Source organism: Podarcis filfolensis, assembly GCF_964270895.1.
Source record: "Podarcis filfolensis genome assembly, chromosome: 3".
NCBI lineage: Eukaryota > Metazoa > Chordata > Lepidosauria > Squamata > Lacertidae > Podarcis > Podarcis filfolensis.
The window spans coordinates 9,459,584-9,468,039 of record NC_139606.1 but is presented as its reverse complement, the minus strand read 5'-3'; the positions used below and the strand labels follow the sequence as shown (position 1 = coordinate 9,468,039).

Here is an 8,456-nt window from a genome sequence, read left to right as displayed (position 1 = left end):
AAGGTGTTTTCCGTGAGAGAGAGAAACCTTCAAAAGCTTCTCAAAATACAGTTGCACGCTCCCCACTTCCCCAAGCAGCGAGAGATTCCCCAGGCGGCTTCACTAGATTTATTTGCTTTTGAATGAGATAGAGCTGGAGACTTCAGGTGTCTTTGCTTGTATATTTGTAAATAAAGCTATTACAGGTGTAGAACTTGAGGCAAAGAGGAGCTCCTGCAAGGCGGAAGATTCCCCCAGAGAGCAGCTGCGGTAGCCCTAGAGATGGGCAAATCAGTCAATGTCAGTTTATCTCAGTGTTTCCTTTTTCCAGACGTAAGTTCAATTCTCCACTTTTCCACAGCATTTTGCATTTTTAAAAAATTATTTAAAAAAGAGTCCCCTTGAAAATTCGCCACCATTAGCGCAAAATTCTAAATTCTAAATATATGCATGTTTGTGCACACTTTACTTTGGAATACACATTTGCACATGTGTTACGTGGCCGGAGAACTGTGTTGCAAAATTTGGAGAAGTGTGAATTTCAAAATTGGTTTGGCTGTTTTTCTGTCCACATTTCATTTCGAAAGTGCAAATTAGACAGGCTCACCTTAAAGTGAAAATGAAACAAAATGTGAATTGAACTGAGTTTCTCATCCATCTCTCGGTAGCCCCAAAGGCCGCACCACCAATTTGGGCTGACACCAACTAGAAACACACAAACCACACAAACGCCTACACTTGCCTGCCCTCAGCTGGAGTCTTATCCTTTTCCCCCAACCTCTGATGGGTTATCTCATTCAAAGGCCCCCTTTTCAGGATATGGAGGATTGTGCAGTGTTTACTCATCCAATAATAATACGTTTAACACTTGCCCGCTTTCATCATGTTATGTGTGGAGTTTTGTACAACATTTATGATGTCTCTGTCATTAGGCGCTCTGCCTCGAACATCCATGCCAATGAAAGGGCGGCAAATTCTTAGTTATGGAATTGTTATAATTGGTTATTTGGCTATTTATTGCTGTAATTATTATTATTATTTCTACTGCCAGGGAGGGGAGAGAGGCTTTTGTGAGATTTCTGCTTCAGGTACTGAAATAACTAAACCAGACTTGGGCTCTGTACACCTTGATTTGGGCAGAAGAAATACAATGTGCTGTCCACTTCGGGCAGTAAAATGTTGTGGGCCAATTGTCATAGAATCATTGAAATGTAGAGGCGGAAGAGATCATGAGGGTCACCTTGCAATACAGGAATCTCAGCTAGATCATATATGTTTATATTTGTATTTCCATAGGACACACACACACACACACACACACACACACACACACACACCATAGCTGTCAACTTACAGATTTGAAAATAAGGGACCAGCAGCCAAAATAAGGGACCTGCAGCCTCACCTGTTCCAGGCACTCCAGTCTTCCTGTCCTCCTGCAGTCTGGTCAAACTCATGCTGGTAGCTTCGAGAACACTGTCCAACCAACTTTGTAACCAGAGGTTCAACTGAATAGAACCTGAATCACATGCACCACAAGGCCTATGCAGCCTCAACTTAAGATGGCTCCCTGGCCTGGCTTTGCACTGCAAAGTTTGCAGCAGCACGTGCAACAAAATGGCGTCCAGCATTCAAAAACCCCCTCAGCTTGCATTAACTAGCCACACACAAGGCATGCAAGCTCCACCCCCCAGTCGTTCTTAGACTTCTTATTGGGTGAGCAACACAGCCAAGCAACACAGCTGGAGCCTCCCTGGCCGGCAGGGAGGGAGGGAGGGAGAGGAGCTGCTTCCTTTGAAATTTAAGGGACATCATTTAAGGGACATTTAAGGGACATCCATCAATAAGGGACAGCAGTGGGACATGGTGCTGGAATAAGGGACTGTCCCTTCAAATAAGGGACACTTGACAGCTATCACACACACACACACACACACACACACACACACACACACACACACACCTATCATGAGACCATCTCCTTGCCATTAGCTCCCAGTGCAGAAACAGCAACAGAACGTCTTGGGACTATTAACCAGCAATCTGTCGAGTCAAAGAACGTCTGGCTAGCATCTGTAACAACACTCTGTGCAAACGATCAACACAATCCTAGAAATGCCTGCTGACATTTTCAAAAAAACCCTATCAGATGTGGGTGTGATAATTTTCTTTACACAGTCCCTGCTGACTTTTCCTTAAGATATGTTCATCCATGCATTTAACCTGCCTGTTTTTAGCGGTTTTTAAAGGTTGTCATTACATTAAGCTGCTTTCCAGCCCATTAGAACAGAAGCTGGTTTCAAGGGAAGGGTTACATACTGTGGGAGCAATCCACCTACTCGCTGCGGTTTGAAAGTTCCCATTGGGGAGATGGGGGTTGGTCGCATCAGATGCAACAACTGAGCTCTATGGAGCTTGGATTAATGTCACTGGGTCATGATGATGTTTTGCTGTTTCTCCCGCTAATTTGCACCAAACCTCCTCTACAAGCTGCTCTGCGTGTTAGTTAGTCTGACTTGAAACCCAGATCAATTATTACATATGAACGTCTCTCAGATAACCTCTCTGAAGCTGCCTGAGTCACCATGATTCAAGTAACTGTCCTTCCTTGAAGAAGAAAGAGACAATCCCATCTGTTTTGCTCCCCATTGGCAGGGAAGTAGGGGAGATTGGTGTCAGAAAACAATCAGAGGGGCAATGGCTAAGTTCCCCTGGCCATTCCTCTGTTCAAATGTGGCTGATTTTCCTTTCCAATGTAGCACCTCCTTTGTCCCCGTCCTTTTCCCGCAATTACAATGAATAGACTTCAAAATCAACGTTGCATGAAGCTTCCTACACAAATTCATGCTGGGTAGGTCTGTTAATACCTACCAGCCGTTCTTAGTAAGGGTGTGCTGGTCCCGTGGGTTACCCGAGAGGCAAGGTCCAAGTCCAGTCCGTGGTCAAAGGTGCAACGTGGAGGCAGTCTGTAGTAGCTGAAGCTGGGTGCAGGGTATGGAGTCGGGTGAAGTCAGGAACAGGCATGCGAGCAGGGAGCCAGGGTGGGTCAGGAGCTCAGGCAGGAAAGCAGGACAGGGTTCAGGCAGGAATTAGCAACCAACAATGTTGCTCCCGCAACTTGGGACTGGGGCTGGCTGGCTTTTATCTGCCCCAAGGCATAGGACGGCCTCGACCCTCAGGTGACTCGCCTCTCCTGGCCTGGAGGCGAGCACTCTTCCTGCGGGAACTTAGTTCCCTCCGCCTCTCTGCCCTGAGCCTCTGCAGCTCAGGAGAGGCTGGAGGGTTACCAGACCCAGAGGCAACCTCCGCTTCCTCTGACGGGGCTGAGGGTAGAGCACCTGCAGGCAATGGGTCCTCCATCACCTCAGGAGCCAGAGCAGACTCAGCTGGTGCCTGCACCTGAGGATCCAGCACAGGTGAGGACCCTTCAGGCTCAAGCCCCAGCCCTGGCTCAGCTGGTTCTGGAGGCGAGGACTCCTGTGCAGGCTGGGATTCCTCAGGTTCAGCCTCCGAGTCTGAATCCCAGGCCATCACAAAGGGTTTGTGTTGCACTGTGAAGGGCTTCCATTCACTGCTTCAGGCAGTTAGGCACACCCTCCTCTACAATATACCATTCCATTTCCCTCCACCTCATTTTCTGTCAGGAGCAGGTCTGGAAGAAACCACATGGCGACTGTGAAGTTAACTCTTCATTCAAGAAAACATGGTAGGTCCAGGAGGCAGGCCTAGTGAGCACAGCAACTCATCCTGGTAGATCTGGCCCCTATGAGGCAGCTGTGGGGACTGAAGGTCTTCCCACAATTCCCTATGTCTCCCCCCCCCCAGTTCTGGTCCAGAAGGTGTATGTTTCTGAACAATGGAGACGACGGTTGCCATCTTGCCTTCTTTGTAGACTTCCTGGGGGCATCATGGCTGGTAACGATTAGGAACAGAATGTGGAATAAATGAATCTTTTGTCTCATCCAGCAGAGCTGCTCTTTATTCTGCATGTAAAAAAAGAGGTATACATTAATTCGTGCCACACATTTCAGTCGCAGCTTTGAGTCACAAGACCTAGATGGCACATCCGTACTCAAAGGTGTTATATCTTTTAATAAGAAAGAAAAAGCAGAAAGGAAACATAAGGAAACCAAGACAATGGCATCTTGGTGCTCAGAGGTTTACATCATTAGGCCTACCAAATTCAGATCTTGCTCAGGAGCACTCTTAAGAGCAACCAATGGCTATCTTTGGTTTCCAGTAACTCTGTTGCAAAATAAATTGTTGCTTGTGAGAATTCCAGAAGCATCTGGCTGATAACGGTTAAGACTCACCATCCCCTCTGCCTCCTTGGGCCTGATCCAGCAGGGCTCTTCCTAGACCAGGTGAGGAACCCTTTTTGGCTTGAGGACCATATTACCTTGGTGGAAAGTTCTCTGCAGCGGCATTCCAGCAGTGGACAGTTTCAGACCCAGCAGTGGGCAGGGGCAGATCAACTCTTATCAAGAGATTAATTAGCCACTCTTCACCAGAAGGTCTCATGGCAGGTCACAACATTTAGATAAGACTCTGACCCTTTGTTTGGCACACTAAGTTGGTATTTCTGCAATGCATGGCCTCCATCTCCTCTTCAAGTCACTCCTGAGTCCACAGCTGGACCCAGTTTACTAGAGTAAAGACTGAGTTTGCTTTTTATTGGTGAGCCTAAATAGGTCAAGTGGCATTGGCAACACAGCCACTTGCAGCTGGCTTTTGTATATATGTTTCTGTGAATCTTGCATAGAAACAGCTCTTAGGTTTGGAGTAGTACTGCTCATAGCCTTATGTGGTTCCCAAGAGTGGTGCTGTTTTAAGCGTTCATCTCCACAACGCTGGAGTTTCCTTTCCACTCTACAAAGAGGCTGTAGAATCCAAGAATGTTCAGGATGCCATATTTTGCCTTGAGTTCACTGTTGCTAGACATGGGGAAATGCCCCATTCCTCCAGGAAGTTCTGGGAAGTGAAACACTGACCCACAGCAGTGGTCCAGCAGCATCAGTAGAGTCAATACCAAGTCAGAGGGCTAAGTTCTGAAGGGCAGGGGAGCTGTCCAGCAGTATCAGCAACATGTCTGTGTTTGTGGATGCATGCATGGATGGATGGATGGATGGATAGATGGTAAACACTAGTGGCCAAAATTTTGGAAGCCTTTTGGAAAAAGTGTGTTTCCGAGGTTTGATGGCTTTTAACACCACTTTTTTATAGTAATAACATAAAATTATATATCACTGGAAAGTTAATTTACTGAAGAATGTACAGTCATACCTTGGGATAAATACGCTTCAGGATAAGTATTTTCGGATTGCGCTCTGCGGCAACCCGGAAGTAATGGAGCGAGTTACTTCCGGGTTTCGCCGCTCACGCATGCACAGAAGCTCAAAATGACGTCACACGCATGTGCGGAAGCGGCAAAACGCGACCCGCGCATGCGCAGATGTGCTGTTGTGTCTTACGTTCTATTCAGGATGCGAATGTGGCTCTGGAACGGATCCCGTTTGCATCCCGAGGTACCACTGTAATGCAACAAAGTTTGTTCAATTATCTGTATTCTATCAAAAGTTGTAGTCAAATAACCAGAAAAGGAAACACAACTTGCTTAGGTTGATTTGTAGTAGCTTTCCTTCATTTGAATGTAGCCCCTGAGCATGAGTGTTTAGATAGCCAATCAGGTGTTATGAGTCATCAAACCTCGGAAATACACTTTCCCCAAAAGGTTTCCACAATTTTGGCCGCTAGTGTACATGTGTGTCTGTCTTTTGATCAAGATTTGGCGACTCTCTTTCTTGGTTCCATAAAAGTGTTGCTAAAGACACGGAATCAGAAGTACACATTTGAAAACCAACCAACAATGGACTTGTGCAGAATTCCGGACAGACCTTCCTGGGCGTTAAGAGTAGTCGTGGGGACCCTCTTAGGAGTTCCACCACTCTCAGATGTTTGGGACTAGGGTGGCATTCTTTTTGACAGCCCCTAAGCCAGGGAGAGGAACACGGGTGGCACTGTGGGTTAAACCACAGAGCCTAGGGCTTGCCGATCAGAAGGTCGGCAGTTCGAATCCCCGTGACGGGGTGAGATCCCTTTGCTCGATCCCAGCTCCTGCCAATCTAGCAGTTCAAAAGCACGTCAAAGTGCAAGTAGATAAATAGGTACTGCTCCGGCGGGAAGGTAAACGGCACTTCCGTGCGCTGCTCTGGTTTGCCAGAAGCGGCTTAGTCATGCTGGCCACATGACCCGGAAGCTGTACGCTGGCTCCCTCGGCCAGTAAAGCGAGATGAGCGCCGCAACCCCAGAGTCGGCCACGACTGGACCTAATGGTCAGGGGTCCCTTTACCTTTACCTTTAAGCCAGGGAGGGCCAACTGCATGTGGCCCTTGAGGCCTTTTTTTGGTGACCCTCAGCAACGTTTGAAACCCCCCCAATGTCTTACTGCCTTCCCAAATCTGGGTGAGCGAGGTGCTGGGCTTTGGGAAGGAGGCAAGAGGGCTCTGACAGGGTCCTAGAGTCCTCCTTTCTCCTTCCCAAATCTTAGTTAATACTTACCCAGCTTTGGGAGGGAGGTGGGAAGGCTCTGGAACCCTGTCAGTGTTAGGATATAGTTCCGTTCCACCTTAAAAGGGTACAGGCCTGACTGTTGTGTGTCACATGCCTGTTTACTTCCAGCGCTTGCCGGGAACTTCCGTTTGCATATAGCTTTTGTGTTACTGCTGTTTTGCTGGAGACGAAGGGAAGCAGACATGTTTTCCTCTGTTCCTGAACTATGCTGAATAAAATGCTGTACGTTATGCTTACACATTTCTCTGTCCGCCTCTTCTGCTGTGAGAAGATTTACACACTCTGCTGACAGAGTGTGCACGGGTTTTGAAACGTATCTGAGGCTCATGTCGCTGATTGATGCTGTTCCGTGACCTGGAGATCGCCTGGCTGCTGGCTGGAGCCAACTGGGGGCCTGCCTGATGCCCCCATCTCAACAGTCAGAGCCTCACTCCCCCTGCCTACTGCATGACAAGGCACTGTGTGACCCGCAGGCTTCCAGTCAAAGTACTCTTGCGGTCCACATGGATTAAAAAGTTGGGCTACCCTGTCCTGAACTGTGGCATTCCCTTTCCACAGAGGAGTGCCTGACACCTTTATAAGATAGCTTCCATCATTTTCTGAATAGGTACTTCTTTACACAGGGACACAGGTGGCGCTGTGGGTTAAACCACAGAGCCTAGGGCTTGCCGATCAGAAGGTCGGCGGTTCGAATCCCCGCGACGGGGTGAGCTCCAGTTGTTCGGTCCCTGCTCCTGCCCACCTAGCAGTTCGAAAGCACGTCAAAGTGCAAGTAGATAAATAGGTACTGCTCTGGCGGGAAGGTAAATGGTGTTTCCATGCGCTGCTCTGGTTTGCCAGAAGCGGCTTAGTGATGCTGGCCACATGACCCGGAAGCTGTATGCCGGCCCCCTTGGCCAATAAAGCGAGATGAGTGCCGCAACCCCAGAGTCGGCCACGACTGGACCTAATGGTCAGGGGTCCCTTTACCTTTACCTTACCTCTTTACACCTGAAATAGTGGAGTTGGGAACTGCTTACTTGACAAGCTGTTTATGGGGGTTTGCTGCTTCTACATGCTGAAGCCAAGTGATGAAAGGACTCAACGCAACTTTGAGGCAGAGTGAGAACACCATTGGCCCATTTCCTGAAGCTGGATACATGTTGCCCTTAGAACGTGTCCCCGTTTCATCTTTTCCCTAGCTTCCTGCGATCTGCGTGACAAATGGATTCAGAAATTTATTAGCAAAAGAGGTGGGGTGTTTTGTTTGTTTTTTGACAGATGCCTGCATCCTGGGCTGCTTCTGTTCTTTTCTATTCAGGGTGAGCCATCAAAGGAAAATGACAGAGAAACATAATTAGTTCATTTTGGTATTTGAAGCCCACATAGTAATAAGGTCTGTTTGTGCATGTGCGTGTGTGTGTATTTCTGTCCCAGCCAAGAAGACCTAAGGAAAACCAGAAACCCATTGCCTTTAAAATTCAGAATTGGGGTGAGTTGAGTTGCAGAGCCAGAATCCTGCCCTTGCCCTGATCATAAAAGATCCTAGGAAAAACATGGCGAAAGTCAAGCGGGGAAGGGGGAAGGCTTTAAAAATAAATGTGAAAGATATAAAGGTTCGTAATAAATAATAGAAGTCAGTTTTATTACTTTTTCACTTAGGTAGGAACAATTTTATGAAACTGCGGCTGTAGCTGAATGCTAATAGGTGAGTTTTAAGAAAATTACCTTATCATCCTTGACCCACAGAAAACTCGGCAAGGAACAGGCAAGGAGAGATATTGAGCTTATCCACACAAAAAGACCTTGTTTCCATAGGTTCTGGATTGAGAGCAATGTAGAAATGTTTTGAAAAGACGACTCACAGAATGTTAAACATTTACTGCAGATCTATCTAGCTTGCTCTCCAGAAGCAGGCACAATTCAAA

At 47.4% G+C, this 8,456-nt stretch overlaps 1 long non-coding RNA gene across 1 annotated transcript; it reads right to left on the bottom strand.

Moving 5' to 3' along the window:
* Positions 1–3,746: 3,746 nt before the first annotated feature.
* Positions 3,747–8,456, bottom strand: LOC310759547. The gene is made up of 3 exons (XR_014546399.1): positions 8,257–8,456; positions 7,569–7,741; positions 3,747–3,962 (listed from the first exon to the last, which is right to left on the bottom strand). It is a non-coding gene; the product is annotated as an uncharacterized lncRNA (long non-coding RNA).